The sequence below is a fragment of the Microplitis mediator genome, chromosome 10 (assembly GCF_029852145.1).
Source record: "Microplitis mediator isolate UGA2020A chromosome 10, iyMicMedi2.1, whole genome shotgun sequence".
Classification (NCBI taxonomy): Eukaryota; Metazoa; Arthropoda; class Insecta; order Hymenoptera; family Braconidae; genus Microplitis; species Microplitis mediator.
Window position 1 is genome coordinate 8,121,882 of NC_079978.1, and position 13,473 is coordinate 8,135,354.

Sequence of the window (13,473 nt, forward strand, 5' to 3'; positions counted from 1 at the left end):
TTGACAGCAAAGAGACTCATTTAATTCCCTTTGTGAATGTCAATATTTTCAATAAAGAGAAGTAAAATATATATGTATTATGTATAGATTGTATTAAAAAAATTTTAAGTCCTTGAAAAGTTGTCAATAATGAAGATATTTACTATTTTTTTCGGATTCAATTGTGCGTAAATTTTAATGGGATCTTTCAGTTAAATGTATCTTTGTGACATTTACAATATTAGTGTCAAATGACAATAAATACGAGATTAATTTAATTGTTAAACGATTGAATGAAATCCAAGAGAGTTTTTCATGTTTTTCATACTAAATTCATTTAAATCCTCGACAGTTTAGTGTGGTTATTCAGCATTTTCACTTGGTATTCCGTTACTAACAATAACCCGTCGATCAGTACTCGGATTAAATTCGCCTCTTTTCAGACCATTTTTAAAGGTCCATTCGCTCATTCTACATCGACACATACCAGTTTGAACCAACTGCTGCTATCGTACAATAAAGCTACGTTTTTAGAATGTGAAAATAATGTTTTAGTGAACAAAAATGTGCAGTACGTAGTTTCAATTTTTTTATTTTTATTTAACTTTTTTTTTTTAAATTCATTTTCAGTGATGAAAAAGCTTTGTAGATATATAAAAACCAAACTCTGCATTATAATCAATACGTAATATATTATATATATATGTATTTATAAATTTTCAATAACCTTTAATTAAATAACTTTTAATAGATCGCTGTTGTTATATTTATGGTATTGAATAATGAGTTAATTAAATACGTTTCAATGGAGTTTTGTTTCATGAATTTCGTTAATACATTAATTAATTAATTATATACCGACTATGAAATATTTATTAACGTATAAAACAACACTTTGAATAGGTATTTATTTACGAAAAAATATTGATTCGTTGAAAATTTAATTGTATTTTATTATTGTAAATATTAGTATTTATTACAACAGATTTATTTTATGAGAATTAAAATTTTTTCTAAAGCTCGAATCAGGTCAGCGAGGCTATAGTGCAGAATAATTGGAAAATTTATCAGTGTTGTTGATATCTATATAGTTTAACTTCTAAGCTCTTTTATTTATGAGAAATAAATCAGATAATCGATAATTGAGATATGGCCAATGATTGGAACATTCACCTGGATACAAAAATATATTTATATCAAAGTTATATCGATATTAATATAATTATTCTCTACCATTGAAAGCTACTACTAGAATATAAATAAAGTTTTTTGTTTTTTATTTTAAAGTATCTGCAAATGCAAACAACGGATAAAGTTGTCACTAATAATTTATCTAGTGTATTTTTATAATTTTTAAACCATTTATTTTTTTAAGTATACGGTTCAAAGTACTTATCTTTAAAATTTGCAGTTATAATTTCGTGAAATTTCAAAAACCATTTATAATAATAATTTACTGTGGAAAACTAGTCATTAAGTTGTCAATAGAAAACAGTTGTGAAATGACTTTGTTGCCGGGTGTCAGTTGTTTTATGTCGACCACGTGTTAGGGACGACCGAGTCGACTTTCAAATTTGAAGGGAGCCTTCTTGGGCTGTCGAAATCACAGCGTTGAAAACCACCTGTCTGTGATGCATGCTGAGTGCTCTATAAGACCGCTCACTTGTGCAAGCATGGGGATGTTAAATTTTAAATTCAAAGAATTTTCTTGACATTTTAAAATTTTAGAAACAAACCAGACATTTTACATGAATATATAACGTATATATATGGCACATGAAGAAACAAACTGAACATTATAGTATTTTTATATTTTTTTTATTTGTTTTTATTCGTGATACGTGAAACTTGAGATGAAACTTTTTATATTTATTTTCTTTTATTTAATTTCTAAAAATTTATTTTACTTCCTTCTTGAAAAATTCGGAATTTTAAGAAAAAGGCATCTGTGTATAGAAAATTTTGTTTTCAACATATGTCCATATTTTAAAAGTCGAAAAATTATTTCTAACTATTTTTCAGCTTGGAAATACTTTCAAACGAGAATTATAACAAAATTTCGTTGAATAGTTCTGAAAATTAAAAAGTATTTAGTCAGTTATTTTTAATTAGTTTTTTAAATTAATACATCAAACGGACTCTAAATAGAAAAATAAAAACTAACAATTTTTTTTATTCAAATGAATTATAAACCACCGATTTGATTTCAAAATTAAATCACATGATAATCTTGATGAACCTGTTTGATTGCAACAAGACTCATTTAAATCGATTAATTCATTCCAGAGACAAGTAACTTTCTTTTGTCTAACGATATCATCCGAGCAAATGAATAGATTTGAATTAATCATACGGCAATCAAAAGGCTTCATCAAGACTTAGACCTGCTTAATTTTGATACCAATCGAATTAGCAGCGTGTGAGTTATTGAAATAAAATTTTTTAGTATATTTGCGGCTCATCAATAACTCAAAGATCGATGCATTATTTAATTCAAAATTTTTTTAAATAGAAATATAATTTGTACTAAGGTAAGAGACCCAGTACCCGATTACTCATGTATTTGTACATTTATATTTACTAAATTTTACTAAATATAAATACACAAATACATGGAGTGATCGGGTACTAGGTCCTTTACCTTACACCGCTACGATAAGTTTTATAAAAATAAATTTTTCCAATAAAATGATTATCCGGTTATCGTAATTTTAATTCTGCATCTGCGGTATTTTAAAAATTCAGTATATCTATTTAAAAACTTGTCACAGTGAGTTGTTAAATGATTAAATTAATCAATATTTCTGATTAACTTATGGCATGAAAAAGTCTGTGTCAAGTTATTTAAATTAATTTATCATTAATTAAGCAAATGATACAAAATAAATGATGATGGTGTGCTCGGACGCGTGTTATTAAATATACACGCAGTTATTTCAGGAATTATTCTCACGAAAATGAGCGTATAATGATGCGACAATAACAATTTTGTTATAGTGTCAAATTTAATAGTACACTGCAAAGATTATTAGACAATTATAAAATGTGATAAAATAACAAATGAGCTAGATAAAGAATAAAATAGCCACACCCCATATAATCAGTGTACAATATCGGTTTTTTTCTTTAACAAGGTCTTCGCATGCGCGGGATAACATAGATGTTTTTATTCAACAAAAGAGGGTGAAGGTTAATAAAAGGAAGTGAGCCGACACAAGGGCTGTGGCCAGTTACAGTACGTAATTTGAACGTCACAGGAAGAACGTACGAACGAACCTAGGATTTTAAAAAGAGAGTGCTCCTCCTCCTGTATCACTGATGGGACGAAACATCACATGTATGTAGCGTGTGGTGTGCGTCCGTCTAATGTCCGACAGATGCTCTGCTTCCAGTTCTGACTTGACTTTTCAAATGTTGACATATAATGGTACTGCAACTGAAACATGATTTATCGTAAGCATTTTTCTATAGTGTAGTTTGTAAGAAATAAATAAAAGTAAAGTCGAGTAGGTGTGTCTATGATCTGTAACATCACCCTATATGATCAGTAACCACGAAACATCACTGTGATCTATTGTTAATGTTAAACTTTTATGTCTTTTGGGGTATCCGATATTGCTTTACTCGTGTATTTTATATCCAACCAACTGTATATAACTATTAAAATATCGTTTTCTTTTTTTACTTTGTCGATCGTATAAAAAATTATAAATTATATGGCAGATTTATCAACTACCCCGACTATAAGCTATTTTATATATGCAATTTATTTATAATATTAAATTCATATTTTATTATTCTTGTTTGTTGAAAAAAAATATCCATGTTTTTTATTAAAGTTTTAATAACTTTAATATTTTTATTGTCTATTTTAATCGAGAGTAATTTAATTATTGTTAACTGAGTTAATTTTTTAAACACAAACAGAGCAAAAAGATTTATCATTATATAATAAAAAAATTTCTTGGTGAAGATAAAAATAAATAAAGAATTTTTTTTTTTTTTATTATTATTATAAAGCTGTAAACTTTTTTATGTTATTCTTTGAAGAACGATAATGATGAAAATAAAAACTTGAGGTATAATTTTATAAAACTTGAACAATTTACTCGGTTTGCAAATACTTAAATAAAATATCATTGTGTAACTTTTGTCTTAGAAATATGAATTTATAATTTACAACGTTTTAATCTTGTTTCCTGGTTTTAGTATTCATACGCGCGGTACGAATCTGTAAATACTATTCACATGTTACAAAATGTATACATACATATATGTATGAAACATAAATATAAACAATTGTATATTTGGCATTGTCTATGTACACTTTTTCTATACACATCACGTGCTGAAAAACAGCTCATAAACCTTTGACGGCTGCAATTATTCACAATGTTTTATCTTCATACTCTTTTTCTCACTTTATATTTTGTTGTTCTGGTAAATATATGTCTACATATTATATACTCAACTACAAAATAACAAGAACTGTATACTGAAATGTATACAAAAAAAAAATTAAAATAAAAACTGTTTTTACATTGTATTTTTTTATGAATGCTATTCTCTGTTATCATTCCGCTTTGAGATTTAACAATCTCACTATTATTAAATTTTAACAATTCAATAAACAAAATTCTTTATGAACACACATAAAAACAAATAATATTTCGTTTTATGTAAATTAAATATATTATTTCTATTCAGCGATTTTATTTATTATTTTTATGCTTTTTTATTTTAATATTAACATTTTAAATAGTTGAGCATAAATATTATGAATAAAACTTTTTAAAAATTAAAGTATTTTAACGGTATAAAAATAATGACTATTTATGTGTTTTAAAAGTAAAAAAGTATCCAAATTTGTATTGATTATTTGGTATAATTGAAAATATGTGTATTGTGGGTACATCAAATAAGAGACGCGGGAGTAAAGGAAATTTACTACAACAAAAAGTTTCCAGTTAGACCCCTGTGGACTAATGGTACAATTCAACAGCTCATTCTCTCTCGTTCTTTTTCCCTCTATCCTTTTTTTTTCTTTCTTTTCCTCTTATTTGTTACCCTATTCACTTGATTCTCTGAGGACTCCTCCCCTTCCGTTTAAAAATTAAAGTCCTGCAGCTTCATTTTATCGGATCACTTCTATAAGACACGCATTCCATTATGTTTATTCGATTCGTTGCGCTTATTGTCACATTTTAATTTTATCATTAACAATAAAGTAAAAAAATAAAAATTATCATCATATAAAAAATAATAAAGCTCTGAGCTAAAATTACGGTAAAAAGTATTACAACAAAATAAATTTTTATTTTCACCTGAAAAAATAAATTTAAACTCTTCCTACATTACCTCGACTTATTTATTTTTAATGCTTAAACTTTCACTAGCTACTGTATTGTAAATACCGTAAAACTGCACATAAAATACAAAGTTGTTTAATAAAAAAAATTTTAATGAATAACAAACGATAAGAATTTAAATTATTGCTAAGAATTGTGAGCATTTAATGCTCTTGTTATCATTATTAATGAATGTTAAACAGCATTTTATTCAGCAAACTTTTATATTTATAACTACATATCTCACTCAACGGTAAACTCTGTTCGAGAAAATACCTCAGTTATAATAACCCATAATAAAATAATTCATATTCATTTTTAAAATTGAATTAAATATTTTTTGTAATAAAAAACTATTTCATCTCTTAATTTAATCAAAAACTATATTAATTTGTTATTTCGTAGCGGATTATATATATGATCCGATTATTTAAATAACATATTTTAGAACGGAAATATATAGAAAAAAAAAAATTTATATCGACTATCAAGGATTCCTGTAAGGATACTATGCCCGTAACTCGGAAGTTGTATCTCGGATGTCAATGATTTATGATCACTATTTTATTAATTTTTTTTATCATTGGTTGCCACCATCAGGCGATGGCCGATATGTCCACATGGTGTAAACTTGAAACTTCCTCTTAAATAAATTAGGTGTTAAGTCGAGTGGGACGGATGTGAAAAGTATACGACACTGTAAAAACAAATTATCTGAACGTGTCAGAAAAAAGGTTTTTTTTTTCTTACTATTTCCGATATCACGAGGCTATTAAAGACTAATAATCGCTCTTGAAAGTAAATAAACTTTTCATCACGTGTGCCAGTAAGTGGTAGAAAAAAGATGTTTTAGATAAATATTATAAACAGAAATGGAAAAAAAAATATTTAACCTAAGTAAATATACCTACTTAAAGATTTAAATATCAAATGTATGTACTTAGATTTTAAATGTTTTTTGGTATACATGTTTAAAAAATATTCTTATTTAATAATTTGAATTAATACTTCATACTTAATAATTCCATTTGATTATTGAAGCTCATATTCATTATTTGTTTTGTTATCAAAAACGTGGTCGTAAAATTAGATTTTGGCTCCTTTATTTTTTAAAATCAAATATTTATATTTTATATATTTGCGTATATGTACAGTAATTTTATGTATGTTCAATATCTCTAAGAGTCAGAAGAGCATCGAAAATTAATTATAGCAAGATTGTAAAAGAGAGTGAAGCATTACCGGTTGTCGAGAACATTTACATGAAAAAAAAAACAATTTTTTTTTTAAATTCTGTTCAACTTTTAATTTTATTAACAATTTGGAGTAAAATGTAGTTTTTTTACGTAAAAAGGAGTCTAGGAAATTTAAAACAAAACTTTTTTTTTCCCGTTCTCAGTTTTATGTTACAAAATTTTTTTTAAATCAAAAATAGTGGAAATTTATCAGAATTGTGGAAAGTAGACGAAAACGGATCGTGTATGGTAATTAAAATCCAAGTAAATTAATTACTTACTCAAGTATCCTATCGTATTTTACTCTCGTTTACTTTTACCTTCAAACTTCAATAATCTAAATATCTAATCTCGGGAAAAGTCGATCCTTCTTTATTTTATACATATCAGAAAGTACTTAAGTACTTAATTTTCACTAGAAACATAAATAAATTAGAACAAAAACGTGACTTCCCAACTAAATACAAATAGATTAAGTATTTAACACACAGTAAACACTAAGTACATAAGTACTTGTATTTAGTTTAAAACTAAAATACAGTATCGATGTAACTTAATATAGAGTACTTGTTATAAATACTCGATATTTCAGTTTTAAGGAAAGAAAAAGAATTAAGGACTGAAGTGTTCAATATTTGAACAGTACTTGAAATAAAAATACATTCAAGTTCATCTAATTCAAATTGTAATTTAAATTTTTAGTCTTCAACTGAGTAAAAGTTGATCTTAAATTATAATTAATATTATAATTTAAGGGTAATATATTTTTATTAAGGGGATAAAATAAATTTAACTAATCAAGTGAATGAGAAAAGTTATACATGATGAAATAGGATTGCATATAAATATAAACTAGCGCGACAAGTAAAACGAAAATGAGAAAAACAAAATTATTAAATAATAGTATGAAATAAAAATTCAGTATTCTGTTTCTCTCGCAAGCAATATTTTTCTAAGAAAGTATACAATGTATACCAGAGAGTACACTGTAGATATATATATATATATATATATATATATATATATATATACATATACATATTTTTTTTTTCATTTCTTTTACAAATATATTCTTCTGGTATTTTTGTGCACAGTTTTATTTCATACCAGCGGTTTGCTGCGGTAGAAAAACTTTTTGAACTCCAGTACAATTATGATACAAGCATATACCGTATACACTATCTCGTACAAAGCACTATGAGATGAATTTTATAATTTATCGCTTTAACCTTATAGATATACTACCATCACTAGTAAACTTTTTTGTGGAAAAGACGCTATCATTTTTCATTCTTTGAACTTTTACTTCCTATACACGTTTAAATTTTCTAGATCAGCAATTTGTTAAATTTTATTTATTTTATTCATTAAGTTATCTCTATTTATTAATTACTGTTTTCCGTAACTATTTTATTTCTAAAATAAATATCGTACATATCAGTTACGTTTCCTTGTATTTTATACTCGAGCAATTAAAATCATGGTATTTTTATAAAATTTTTTAATTAATTAGAATTTTTTATCTTGATGTTTAATTGAGCAAACTCGTTAAATAGCTAGCTCTTCCTCGTTGTAATTTTTGTTTTAATCTTGTCCCAAATATTTATTCAGGGAAACCGTGTATTTGTTCAGAGTAAAAATACCACCAATCAGTTGTCCATGAGGTAAATATTTGAAATAAATAATTAAAATATTTAAAAAATAATCACACGGGTAATTATTACAATGAAGTACTCCTTATAAAAAGATGTTATTTGATACTTATTAAAGTTTTTTAGTGAGATTACAGTTTAATATGCTCGCGTGCACTGAAGAGGGTTAAAGTGTGGTCGAATATTAACTCTCACGGTTGAGATGACAATGGGGTGTTTTTATTCATTATTACTTATTGGTTAACAGCGTAAAATTGTAGGATGAGACGCTGTCTCTTTATATATTTTAGGAAAGAAAAAAAATCTCACTACCGACTATTTGAAGCGTAGCGTTATTCGATTCCGTTTATCTATGTGATGCGTAAAGAAGGAAGACGCTCTTGGCGTGTTCGGGCAGATGGATTCGGGGCTCCGTGAGATTCGCGTTATTTTCACGTGGGTAAACCTATACAGTAGCTACCGCCGTTCATGTCGCAAAGATGTATGATGAATAGCTCATACTTGTATATAAACTATTATTATTAATCCGGTAGGTATTCATGTCTTCCGTAGTAATGAGCTAAAGTCGTTCCTAAGAACTTGTATATAAAAATATATCATTTATTTTTTGTCAATTACTTTAATTTAAAATATTTATAAATAATTTTAAATTAATTTATGTTAAATAAAATTATATTTACGGGGCGTAAGAGTAAATTGAGACTTGGAGAAATTTTCTGGCTTCTAAAGCAAAATGATTAAAATTTTATTATTATTTTCTATCAAATGTACTTTTCAATCATCTCACATTTTATTGTTATTTTTTTTCGTAAGTCTAAATTTTTTTTTTATTTATTTCATTCAATCTATTTCTATAATTTCATCTAAGTATAATATATACTGATCGATTATATTTTTTTTTATATTAAAAAATTGATTGCTTATGACAAAAAAGAATTTTCTTCAAAAGAGACTTCTTGATTTAAAGATACCTCATCACTTATCACAATTTTTTATTCTGAATTTAAATGATATGAGAAAATTTTTTTACTAGTATTGAATTTTATAACTTGCCGATGGGTATATCGAGAAAAAATTTCGGGTCATATTTTAGCAACGAATCACGTATCTTCCCAAGAAGGTCAGCCACTTATTCGATAAATGTAATTTTTCAAAAGTTATTAAATTTTACAAGTCAATTTATATTGGATTTTAGGGTTTCGTCTTTTGTAGTCAAAAACCATCAATTTCATCAGAAAATTTTGTAAGCTCGTATTAAAGAAAATCGGATTGATAATAAAATAAACGTACACGAGTTAAAATTTTTTAAATGTTCTTTTCTATTTTCGATAGTTTCAAAATTACAGGCTTTCAAAATTTTAAACTTCACTCAATCTATAGATTAGTTGATTTGGAATATTGTCGCGGTTCAAAATTAATATTATGATAGAATTATAGTGAATAAAATTATAAATATATTATGATAATGCACTGTAATGTAAGACCGAAAATCATAAAAATAAATAATAGAAAATAACGAATTCGATGATAGATTTTTTTATTCATGTAGTTTGTTTATTTGAGTAAATAATTATATCTAATGTACTTCAAACATATAAAAACTTGGGATCCATCGGAATAAAATAACATTAGTCACTGGGAGAATGTTAAATTATGTTCGTGTCAGAAGTAGATCCAAAGTCCGACTGGATATTCTCAACAGGACGTCGTTATTGTTGTGGCCAGGTGTCCTGTCGACACTTATATCAAAAGAAACCGCCGGGCTGCTTTTTTTATTTGTGTATGCTAGTGGGTGTCATATATGTAGTAAGAAAAAAGAAACTTTATAGAAAAAGAAGATCGGTGCTTGGTGGCTTGCTCGATCTGTCAAGTGACTTTTGTGTTCTCGAATTTGAATCCAAGCACCAGAGAACAATATTTTAACTGATATTCATTCGAGACATACAGTTTTATTATTATTATTATTGTTATTAATATAAATATATGTGTGTATCTGAGTGTTATTATTATTATAAGTTTTATCATAGCTTTATGCCAAGTTATTATTTATTTTTGGTATTTAGCAATAATATTTATTTTGTATCCATATGAGATATACCTCCAAGATTAGAAGAATTGACCCTATTGGGTGACAAGTTTTAGGTAGTGGTCAGTATACCGTTCGCTATTCATAGCGGTATGGTCAAACATTTACCGAAGCACTAGATATTCCTACCTGATCGCTCGTATGTCTATTACGAATTTTATTGAAGTGTATATATACTCATATTTTATTCAATACGTTGCCTCTCGAAAGTTATTTTCAAAGCTCCTGCAATTTAGTGACTATATATTTATTGGATCAATTTTTCAGTAATAATCAAAATCTATATATATATATTTAGCAAAACGTAATTTTTTGAATTGTAAAATCGTTTCTGAAAAGTAAAAAGGTTTTACACTCTTGTAGTTGAATAAAGTAAAACATAAACTGTGAATTTATTCCCAATATAAACATTTATGGGAATCTTAAAATAAAAATTCATTTTCTAAAAAGTTTATCGATTTTTTATACGGCTTACGTTTTTAGGATATTTCATTTATTTAATAGCTTTGTATATATATTATACTCGTCAAAAGTAAGGCGATATGGGTGTGCTCTATATTCGCTTACAAATTTTTTGGCAGTAAACTCACTGAATTGTATCTACAGTTTATATAGTATCATGAACTGATATAAAAACTGCTCTATTATAAAAAAAATTGTACCGTAAACAAGACTCATACAGTTTTAGTAATAAATATTTTATCGAGTTACTTTATTTTGGATTAGTTGTATTTGAGACCACTTTAGAATGAACCTTTCAAAAGTAATTGTTCAAATTTGTGTTATTTAACTATAATGAAAGGAAGGTTCAATATTTTTATTTTATTACTCGCTGTTTTGTTTACTCTCGATCGGATATAGGCAACACCGTGATAGCTAATCAAGTTAATGAAAGTTTTTTTATAGTCATGTGTGGTAATGGTTGATAGAGCAGAACTTTTAAATAATTTATTAGCTGAAAGATTTTAATGATTTAATTAAATTAATAAAATTCTATTTAAATTATTAAAATTTTTATGACAATCTGAGTGTTCGAAGCCCGCACGGTAGTAAACATACATGCGACAATCAATTTTTTTTGTGTGTACTTGTAAAATTGAAATCTATTCATCTATGAAGATTTTGTGCATCTGGTATTGTATGTCAAATCTTATGTTAGCTTTATCTTTTTTTCTTAACGAAATTAATTTAACTTACACTTAATTTTCAAAATACATATTTTTGCGCAATTAATATACATCTGTGTGAAAAATGTACTTCTTACTTTTGACATTAATTTAAAAATTCACTTAATTATAGACTAATAATAATTTGAAATTCTTTACGCTATTACGTTATTATTTTTGCTCTTGTAAATAATTGAAACTAATTACGAATAATGATGGGAAATTGAAGTTAAAATATTATATTATAAACATCAACTTTATGATGATGCATATTTAGAGAAATATGTTGGAGTAAAACTAATCAGCTAATTAGTTTATGTTGTTACTTGCGCATATCCACCTCTAATCAGATTATTATAATTAAAAAATGGTAAAAAATAATAATGCGATTCAGTAGAATTTAGGTGCGGCATCGAAATGTATTTTCCGTGTGTTCATTAGTCTTAACTGCAAGGTAAATACTTCAGTCTTATATTTTTCCAACATAATTTAAACGAAATAATGCAGCAAATAAATTTTAATAAGCATAGAAGAACCAAATTATGATAGAAAGAAATTAGTGTGTCACTAATTTTTCATGTATATTCATTATATTTATAAATATAGATATATCTAAAAATAATTGGTTTTTCACCGTGGATATTGAAAGCATCTCAAAGATTCTGCAGGAAACAGAAAGTTGATATAATGATCAAATTAATATATGTCATATTTCCTACATTAGATTATCTTATGGTGTTTTACAATTCTTATTCACGTCATCTGCTTTGCATATTCATGCTTTATATAATACCTCCAATTCTCATATAGTAAATGACTCAATATTCACTCCTGCAGTGACGACAAAATTCAAATGTACACGCAGAGAATTTTACGGTATTTTTTGCATCAAAAATTACTATAGTCATAGTAACACGAGGACAGTATGGAATTATTGTACAAATTACCAATACTGTAGAAATTTTAAAAATACATCAAACAGAATTTACAAGGTGCATTGTAATTTTGACAAAGCAACAGATAAAATTCATACCAACTGCATACTAAATATTCTGATTGAACCTAATAAATTTTTCTATGCAGTTGGTATAAATTTAATCTGTTGCTTTGTCAAAATTACAATGCACCTTGTAAATTCTGTTCGATGTATTTTAAAAATTTCTATAGTATCCGTAATTTGTACAATAATTCCATACTGTCCTCATGTTAGAACTATAGTTATTTTTCTATAAATTTTTGATGCAAAAAATACTGTAAAATTCTCTGCGTGTATGGCATTGCAGTGTATAATTATAATATTACTGATGATCTATATCTATCAGCAGAAATCGATAATTGCTGCTATTAATGAATTAAAAAATGTGGATGGAAAATTGATCGAACTTGCTGATTATAAAATAAAAAAATGATTATAGCATTTTATGTGGCATTCATTATAAATCTTTTAATTACGAGTAAGGTCAGAGATCCAATACCCCATCAGGGAATTAGTACCCGATCACTCATGTGTTTGTTTATCTATAGTTACTAAATTTTATTAAATATAGGTATACAAATACATGAAGTGATCGAGTACTAGTCCCCTGATCAGGTACTGGGTCTTTTACCTTATATGCCCATGTTTTTTTTTTAGATTGTTGATACTATGACAGTATATCTCATTATTATTGTTCATTTTGCTTTAGATGCATCTAAATAATCAAATGCTTATTTTGAAAATGATTTTTACCTGTGTTCAAGTTCTTATTATTAGCAACCACTAATATTTGCAAATTTTATAAAAGTTTTTATCTTCATTTCACATTATACAAATAAATATAACTAAAAAATATATGATTATTAGAATTTCGAATTTTGGAGAAGTTACAGATCTAAGATATTTGATAAAAGCTTTTGATTGTAGCAAAAGACTAAATAAGATCGGTCCATTGGTTCACGAGATATTTACCGTCAAAAATCAAAAGTTTCTATAAATTTCGTTAGACGATATCTTATGAATGAATCAAC

At 26.4% G+C, this 13,473-nt stretch overlaps 1 protein-coding gene across 4 annotated transcripts in view; it reads right to left on the reverse strand.

The window, feature by feature from the left end:
- Nucleotides 1–904: 904 nt before the first annotated feature.
- Nucleotides 905–13,473, reverse strand: part of LOC130675440 (uncharacterized) — a 48,670-nt gene continuing 36,101 nt past the window's right edge. For 2 of the 4 annotated variants that reach the window (XR_008991290.1, XR_008991288.1), the window contains exon 9: nucleotides 2,688–3,415. The gene's annotated coding sequence lies outside the window, so the exon portion shown is untranslated. Of the gene's footprint in view, nucleotides 2,052–2,687; nucleotides 3,416–13,473 lie in introns of those variants that run through there. The other 2 variants (XR_008991289.1, XR_008991291.1) reach the window with 2 other exon arrangements.